The sequence below is a fragment of the Nilaparvata lugens genome, unplaced genomic scaffold (genome assembly GCF_014356525.2).
Source record: "Nilaparvata lugens isolate BPH unplaced genomic scaffold, ASM1435652v1 scaffold7207, whole genome shotgun sequence".
NCBI lineage: Eukaryota > Metazoa > Arthropoda > Insecta > Hemiptera > Delphacidae > Nilaparvata > Nilaparvata lugens.
Window position 1 is genome coordinate 3,918 of NW_024092956.1, and position 9,708 is coordinate 13,625.

Sequence of the window (9,708 nt, forward strand, 5' to 3'; positions counted from 1 at the left end):
ATTGCGGAATTGAACGTCATAAATAATCATTTAAATGAAATTATCGACAGAAATTTGTGAGCGGTTTGACTCAGTGGTCGCACTGATAAGCTAACGTTTAGATAAGTTGAGAATCATGCGTCTGCTACTCCCGTTGAAAGGGTGACCGCTTGAGCAAACCTCTCTGAATATGGTTTATAGAAGTGGATTTGTACATTCTTTGAAGTCTCTGTCCAAAACGTAGATGTTCACTTCTTGAATTCAATCACTATTGCTTGAAAATGTACATATGAAGGAAATAAAAAAATAACGTTAGTCGTGACCCTTGGGTGCTGGGGACCCAGAAGCAACATTTCACGAAATCAAGTCACAGAGCACTAACACTCTACGTGGCCAAGTTTGATTGGCTACTGACATGAATTTACATTGAACACAGTAGACAGTAACGCGCACTGCAGCCCAATTACAATTATAACAAAAATTGTCTAGGTCCTCAGGACCAAGGGTCACGACTAGAAGGTTAAAGTTACAGTTTTACTGTCTTATAACTAATTTTAGTGATTTTTAACTAGGTAATAGAAATGAAATGTATTAATGGTGTTGTCTAGGTGCATTTGGAATGTGTGGTGAGTTTATTGAAGGCAGCTGTGGCTCCACTCAGCTCATTCATAATGGAGGCACTTGCTCTGAATCACCCTTTAACGGCCGCCATTCGCCAACAACTGCAACTGGTTCCAAGCAAAATGGTGCTGAAAAATATCAATTCAATGAAACCTACAACACCGACCATGTAAGTAGAAAAATCACAGTCAATCAAATACAGTTGATGAAATCATCGAGAAAAGATTAGCAATCATAGAGAACCACTGTGAGAGACAGTCTTCAGAGAAGATTGCCTTAAAATGAAGGCTTCTCTGATTGGTTCTCGTGGAATTGAATCGCGGTTAAAACAGTTTTAACAGGATTTTGTGCAACCGGGCCTCAGTACCGTTCAGACCTATTTTTTATGTGAAAAACATGGTTAAACGCATGTCAGGTGCCATACAAGCAGAACTAAGCTCGTCTCACAGCAGAGCTTGCAAGAAAGAATAAACGCAGTAATGGAGTCGTTTGAAAGGCAGGAGAACAGGTATTTTCACTCGATTAAGAGTTTTATTCTTTTATTGATTCAACGATACACAATTATTTTTTAAATAATTTGGTTTGTGATCAACAGGCACAGCCCAAAACTGTTCCTTCCCCGGATTTTGATTCATTAAAATAGGTTATGTTTCCTCCACTTCATAAAATGTTGTCTAATTTTCTGACCAAACACTTGAAGCAAGAAATTTTGAATTTAACATTTTTAGCGCATGGAAAGCACTTTACCAAAGAAAATAATATGGACTATTGTCAATGTCCTAATACCTACCATATATTAGCAGAGTACCATACGCATGTAAAACAATATTAAAGTGTTCTGAAAATTTTGAAAAAAAAAATAATTTTTTCCTCCACCTACTGTTTAAAGTGCTTACTTTACTCCCTGGAACATAATAAATACTAAAGATTCACCTTTTCGCTCTCGGGATGAAAAAACAAGAAAACTCCCTAGAGCGTAAAAGTAACTCCATTATAACATAGGAAGCATCTCTATTTTAAAAACGTACATTTGAATATCTACGTAGAAAACGTTCAAAGACCTTAAAGATGCATAGACTCACATGCAGCGCTAGTGTCGTACTTGGAATTGAAATCGGCCATTGAGGGAGCAACCTATAAGATTATTAAATACCAATGCCTTTGTAATCTATAATATTACAAATATATAGATATAATATATCGTGCTAAAATACCCCAATGGCGGACTTCAATTTCACGTAAGAGCTATCATTGGGAAGGCATAGGCATTGTGAGTCTATATCTCTTTAAGGTCTTTGATTTGAAATAGGTTAGAAGGTCTAAGCTCAGATGAGGAAGCATATAGAGTAGTCATTAAACCAACTAAATTCAATACCTCAACCAGACATTTGATCAATATATGAAATTTATGTTTGTATGCTGAAATTATTACAAACTTCATCACTGTACTAAAAAAAATGTATTTTTTTATTCCATGTTATTCAAAATACCAGCCAACGAATATTCCCATTAACCAAATTTGAAACGGGAACTTCATCATAGCTGTAGTTGTGGCGGCCATTATTGTTACAACTTTTGCCGACAGATAGCGCACAGCCACAGTATACATACAGTATGGAAACTCGGCTAGTACCCTGGCGCAAATATCCGCCATCTTGTTAGGAAGTTCCGCATTGCAATAGTATTGATGGGAGGTTCGGATCCCTTTACTGATCCGGATCAATTGATCTCGTTCACTGCCGCGAGCCAATCAGAAGACCAGGATTGGAAGTTCCTAAGGTCACGTGACGTGTCTAGTATTTGTGCCATGTAAAAAGCATTGGTTAGATAGGCGTTTGATTGACAGTTTCCATTCTGTACCTATACCTACAAGCCAGCTGTTTCTGTCTACTCTTTAGATTATGTTGTAACACATTGTTTGGTCACATACGTTTTTAAAAATTATTTTATTTGCAGTTTTTATAAAAATGTAGGTGAAGGAAAAATTTTGTGTATAACACGAGTGAAAAATGTTCCAAATGTTCCACATAAACCATTCCTCCACAATAATGACAAAGTAGCCATTATAATATATATTTATTATACATACATATTATGTATAATTCTTTATAACAAGTGGTTATTTCAATTTTTTCACATTTAAATGTACATCTACTTGATGGGCTAAAATCATACAAGCACATGATTACAAAAATATTTGGCCTCCACATCTCCCCTTATAGCCAAACCATTCCTCCACAATAATGACAAAGTAATATTTATTATACATACATATTATGTAAAATTCTTTATAACAAGTAGTTATTTCAATTTTTTCACATTTAAATGTACATCTACTTAATGGGCTAAAATCATACAAACATAGAATTACAAAAATACTTGGCCTTCAGACATTCTTACATCCAAAACTGATATTTACTTATATATATACACTCATGATATCACATCCAATCCACTCCTCCACAATAATATCAGTGTACAATTTCACATAACAAGTAGAAAATTAAAATGACCTGTTACTCATGGAGCAAAAATGACTTATAATGTATCACTGTTTTTTTTAGCCAGTGAGATCATGATAATAGAGATTTAGTGGGCATTTAGGATGTAAGTCCAGCTTGAACTAATTTAAAGAGTTATGACTCATGATATTTCACTGTATTTTTCTATTTTTTGTTACAGTGAGTTCAAGATAATTAATTAAGATTTTGTGAGCATTCATTTTATTCTTATTATTATTTTTTATTTGTTGGCCTCCCATCACCCCTTACAGCCAACCCGTTCCACCACATGGCGCCAAGTGACTGAATGAGTATGCTTAGGCAAATTTTACAGATCTCATAAGGGTTTGAAATGATGGCCCCATCCATTGATATGGAGGTGGGACAGCTATTTGACTCATTTCTGTTCTGCCTGACATATTTCAAGAACTTTTTGGTGCAGAGAGCAAGGTTAGTTCAGTATTATGAGTCATCAGCATTGGAGTATTGTTTATTGGGAGCGACTTGTTCATACAGGCTTGACATTTGGAGCCTGAGTCTTTGTAAAAATTAGGTTCTTCTTCAGTAAACATGCAACATGTTGTCTCAATGGACACTTTTCACATTGAACAGACTCTTGTCGACCATATATTATTTTGTTACAGCTATTGCATATTTCTTCACTTGGCGCCATTTATTATTATTATTATTATTATTCTATTATAATTGAAAATATTACTATTATTATCATCATCACCTCTATGATGAGCTTATTGCATTTAAGATGGAATACTAACAATTGGGACAATTTTAACTTGTAATTTACTTAACAAGTGAATTATAATTTATCACTGGTATTTTTTTTAGCCAGTGAGTTCATGATAATAAATTGAGATTTAGTGGGCATTTAGGATGCAAGTCCAACATGAACTAATTTAAAGAGTTATGACTCACAATATGTCACTGTATTTTTTATTTTTTGTTACAGTGAGTTCAAGATAATAAATTGAGATTTTGTGAGCATTTAAAATGAAATACTAACAATTGGGAAAAGTGAATTATAATTTATCACTGTTTTTTTTTTTGCCAGTGAGTTCATTATGATAAATTAAGATTTAGGAAGTAAGCCCAACATGAACTTATCTAAAGATGTATGACTCATGATATGTCACTGTATATTTTTTTCAACAGTGAGTTCTAAATAACAAAATTAAGATTTTTGAGCATTTTAGATTTTTTTGAGCAAGTCTAACAATGAAGAAAAATTACTTTTTTATTTCTTATGTATTTAATGTAGGCCTACATAATATATTTTCTTAGGATATATTCCTAAAACAAGATAATAAATTATTATATAAATGCAATGCCTATAATAACTTAACCTAAGATTTTTTTGGTTTTACATTTATATATTTTTTTATTTTTAATTTAGGCATTTTTTAATATATCTTAACTATTATTATTGATAATGATAATAACCTAGCCTATCATTTTTTTTTTAATTTTCAAGTTTTAAATATTTTTGTTTTATAAAGGCATTTTTTTGAATATATCCTAACTAATGATAATAACCCAAACTATGATTTTTTTAAATTTCAAGTTTTAAATTTTTTTGTTTTATAAAGGCATTTTTTTGAATATATCCTAACTAATGATAATAACCCAAACTATGATTTTTTTAAATTTATCCTAACTAACTATTACTATTATTAATGATTACCTAAACTATACTTTTTTTGTTATTTCAATCATTTTTTAATTTTTATGGGATTTTATATAGGCTTTTTTTGAATATATATCCGTACTAACTATTATAGGTACCTATCCTAACCTAAACTAGCCTAACATTCCATTTTCACATTACATTCCATTTTTTATGTAGGCCTACATAATATATTTTCTTAGGATATATTCCTAAAACAAGATAATAAATTATTATATAAATGCAATGCCTATAATAACTTAACCTAAGATTTTTTTGGTTTTACATTTATATATTTTTTTATTTTCAAGGATGTGGAGGACGATGAGGAAGAGCCGGCCGGGGATTGAGACCTAGAGGCTGTGGAAGAGGCTGTTGAAGAGGCTGTCGAGGAGGCTGTTGAAGAGGCTGTTGAAGAGGCTGTCGAAGAGGCGAGTGGAGAGGCTTTCTGAAGGAGGCTGATGTTCTAAATGAGCTGGAGCAAGTGAGTAAGTTTTACTGGAGCAACTCAGAGATTTGGGCACAGTCTTTCTTATGATTGAGTGATTCAATCAATTCATAAATATGAAAATTTTGATTTTTTATGAGAAAGTGAATTTTTAAAATACAATTAGGAAAATTAAATTTGGAAAAACAAATTTGAAAATTTTCAAAGGAAAAAAACAAAAATATTTCTAGGAGAAAAAGGTTTTGATTTTGAAATGTGGAACGGAATCTATTAAACTGTCAAATAAGGAATAGTTTCAATTGATTTGAAATGATAATGATGATGATTGAAAAATAGAAATACTGGTAATAATTAACAACTGATTAATAAAGATTGAAAATTTTGTTCATAATTATCATACAGAAATAGTATTGCCTAAATTGAAAAAAATGGTCAATTGTTTAATATTTTTTCATTGATTGATGATGCTTGATTGACAGAGCTTAGTTGTGGAGAGGATATTCTTTCAAGTCAATTATTCCAAAATCACTCTCTCATTCCGCATAAAAATGAATTTTCCATTCTGCTTTATTCCAACGAGAGTTCCAATAAAGCTATTATATATTTTAAGAGTCCTACACCAAAATGATGTCCTAGCCCAATGCTTAGATGATGAACTAATCAACAAAAAATATTTTTCAACCAAAAGATGGTTCTGAATAGAAAACTGTAGCATTGAGAGAGAGAGATTGAGAAACAGGAAGGGATTTGAGCATGAATTATGTTTAGATTTATACTATTGCTATTTCAATAATATTAAATATTTATTTGAATAATATTGTTATTTATTAATAATTCAATAACACTAAGCCTCTGCACTCAGGTTTTTTCAAACCTTGCAGAGACTTACTGTTTAATATATTTATATTTAATCCAATTTGATGGTATTTCATTCTTCATGTTATATTGTATTAAAGTTTTTTATTACTATTGTCATTGAAATTATGTTTATATTATTATGTTATATTGTTATGCATTCACATTTTTACCTATTGCATGGTATTTCAGTTTTCATTTTATATTGAATTTTACTTCTTTTTAACCATTGTCACTTGTAATTATGTTTATATTGTTATGTTATAGTATTACATTATATTGGCATGTATTATATTAATATCTTAACCTATCTGTTGGTATTTCATTTTATATTATATATTACTTTCTTACAACCATTGTCATTGTAATTATGTTTTTGGGAAAAATGAAGATTTGATTTAATTTGATATTGCAGTTTGGTGGTTAACTCATTATTCATTGAACAGCAGTAATTAGAGCATTGCGGAGAAAAGCTACCTAGTTGAATTACGTTCTTTGAGCAACCTGGAAGGTAAAACTAGTACTTGTCTATAAATCAGCTTGTTTTTTGGAAAAGTAGGGAGTTGGAAGTTCTAGACTTATCTGAATTTCGTAATCATTCATTGTATGTTGGTTGGAACAAAAAGGGTTCATTGTCGACTTTGGTCAACAGCTGAGAGAGTTTACCTCGACCACATAGTAAACCCTCTGTACCACTCAGCAAACCACAACAAAACCTCCCAACAACACCACACAGCTTGAGCCAACAACTTACAACAGGTGATCACTGGGGGGGGGGGGGCGAATAAGCAAACAGTGTGATTAAAATTATTTGGGGGAGGGGTCAAAACAATTATTGGTGGTAAATAAAAAAATCTTTGGTTGGGGGGGATTTGTATACTGTATTTGAGGTATTCAGGGGGTGGTATAAAAGCGGGGTATTCAGAGTGGATGTACTAAATTTGGGGTATTCAGGGGGTCTTTGAGCTTGCAGTGGGGATTGGACAATACTTACTTTGAAATGCAAATACCTTGACTGGCCCACACAGGTGGCCTCTGCCTCAAGGCGGCCTCGGGCGCCTCAAGGCCGCCTTCAGGCCTCAGACTCACAAAGTGTGTGGAACCGATACTTACATCACATTCAACAGTTTCTCATCACAATGATACCTCTACCACAACTGGTTGACAAAAAAATTCCCCAAAACCCTATCATCCAAAAACCTTGGAGCATTCAATCCTCCATATTCATGATAATGCAGCAACATCTGAACGTCCAAACTGTAGAAATTCCTCTCAGAGAACAACAAAAGCAAGTCAAGAATGAACCGATTTGTTCCAACCAACATACAAAAGTTACTCTACCATAAAAAATCCAGTTCCATCTGTTTAAAAGCAATGTATTTGTCTGGTACAATGACTGTACCAGAAATTCATCTGAACCTCCCTCAAATTTATGAAATATCCTCTGCTTTGGCCATCAAAAGATCAACTGATTTTTTGAAAAATATATTTTGGCCTATCAGACTTATCAGTCAACTAGGCTGAAATAAGGAAACCTGTCCAGGAAATGCTCAATAGTAATTCAACTATTCTTGGATGAAAGAAGTTTTGGTTCCTGAATCATGCATGGTTGGTTATATGATTACTGTTTACTGTAAAAGACTGAAAATATTCCTAATAATTGAACCCTACAGATCTGTTTTTCTTTTTGGAGGACTTGGTATTAATTAAACTATTCAAAATGACAAATTTCAGTTGAACTAGATAGTAAATAGAAATTGTGGGCTCTTGAACAATCTTGACAAATATGAAGCTATAAAACTTATTTACTGTGAAAAAACAAAATTTCCCCAAATAGGTAGTCGAATAATTTAAACAGTTTTAGGATAAGATGGTAAAATGATATTGAGGGGGTATTAAGGTCAAGTCAAGGTCGAGTCGTGGCCAAGGTCAGAGTCAGTCAGTGGTCAAGGTGGAAGTCAAGATTGAACCAGAGCCTCAATTTTCTACTTGAAACATTGCAATTATCTGTCTTGGAGTTTGCAGACTTGAAACTGCAATTATCTGAAGGTAGAGTGCTTTCATTATTCTATTGATTTATGGGATTGGCCAATGCTACATAATATCTGGACTAATTTACAGAAATATACATGAAGATGATTCATTTTTATTATTGTAAGCGATATTCTACTTTAACTTTTAGGCAGATATTAATTTTTGTTCAGTTTAATTTTAATTTAGATTTTAATTGAATGTATTTATTTATTCAGTCAAGTATTATTTATTGTCAAACAACAAACAGATGTGTTTATTATGCTGTTAGTATGCATTTTCAGTATTTTGTTAAAATTGATTTGAATTAGAGGTAGGAAATGATATTGAAATACTTATTATTCTTAATTATAATTATCTACTTTATGAAGTATAGGGAACTATGTATGTTGAAGATAGATAATTATTATATTATTGGAAATTTAATTTGCTTATTTGAGGGTTTGTTTTTTAGAGGATTGTCGCCCGGTTGCACAAAGTCTGATAGCTTTTAATCCCGATTAAATTCTATGAGAACTAATAATCAAAGAAGCCTTATTCTCAGAAATGCCTATGTATTGAAAATTTTGGGGTCTAATTATTATTCCTTTCTATTTATTTATTACTGTTATTACACCATCAATTTAAATTGGACGAGGACATGTTAGGCCTTTCAGTGATATGTTCTATTTTTGTAAATAGAGTTGGAAATCGCTAAAAAGTAATTCTATTTTATGAACAAATAGAAAATAATAATGTATTCATGAATTTATAAAAATTATCAGCTGGAAATTGATTATTTAAACAATGATCGAGTGAGGTTTACAGTCTCCCTGTCTGTCCATCAAGCATGATCAATCAATCAATTCTAAATTTAATTTGGAAATTAAGAAAATGTAATCACAAATCTTGTAATATAACTTTTTTTACAATAATAGATTTGAAATTGGTGAACTAGCATAACAATTTTATTATTGGAATTAATAGCTACATATTATGATATTCAGTTGAAATTTGATAATGGTACTCGATTGATAATAATTTATTATTGTAGGCCTAAAATCATCATCATTATCATCATCATAGAAATGAATGAATGAATAGTGGATAAATTTGTGATAATAGGCTATATATATAGTGACTGTTAAGTGAGCGAAGTGAATTAATTTTGAATATGGATTGAATTTTTATTCTTAATAAGCAATGAAAATGAAATGAATTGATCTTTGTCACTCACCCTACAGACACTGTACCCTCCTCTCCAGAGTACTCCTTACAAATCACTTTTCCTTACATTGTTTCTAATGTCCTTCACTCAAATATATCCTGCCTCTCCAGAGCCTCCTCCACTGTAGCATCTATTTCCGCCGCCAGCCTCCTTGGGATTTTGCAGGCCTTTAAATTTTCCTTGTTTTTTCGGTGCTGAAAACAAAAAACAAACCTTGAATAATTATTTATTTTAACAATCATTATCATACATTGTATTGTCTTCATAAAAATTTGTTTTATTCATTCATTCAAGATGAGAATTGCTCCATTCTCATTAAGCATGATTCGCTGAATCGACTGTATTGGAGACTATAAATTGTTAAACCCTAGCAGATCGCATTAGG

The 9,708-nt window shown here is 32.0% G+C and overlaps 1 long non-coding RNA gene across 1 annotated transcript; it reads right to left on the reverse strand.

Moving 5' to 3' along the window:
• Positions 1 to 621: 621 nt before the first annotated feature.
• On the reverse strand, positions 622 to 9,497 carry LOC120356597. Its single transcript, XR_005574085.1, has 2 exons — positions 9,333 to 9,497; positions 622 to 728 (listed from the first exon to the last, which is right to left on the reverse strand). It is a non-coding gene; the product is annotated as an uncharacterized LOC120356597 (long non-coding RNA).
• Between the last annotated feature and the right edge of the window lie 211 nt (positions 9,498 to 9,708).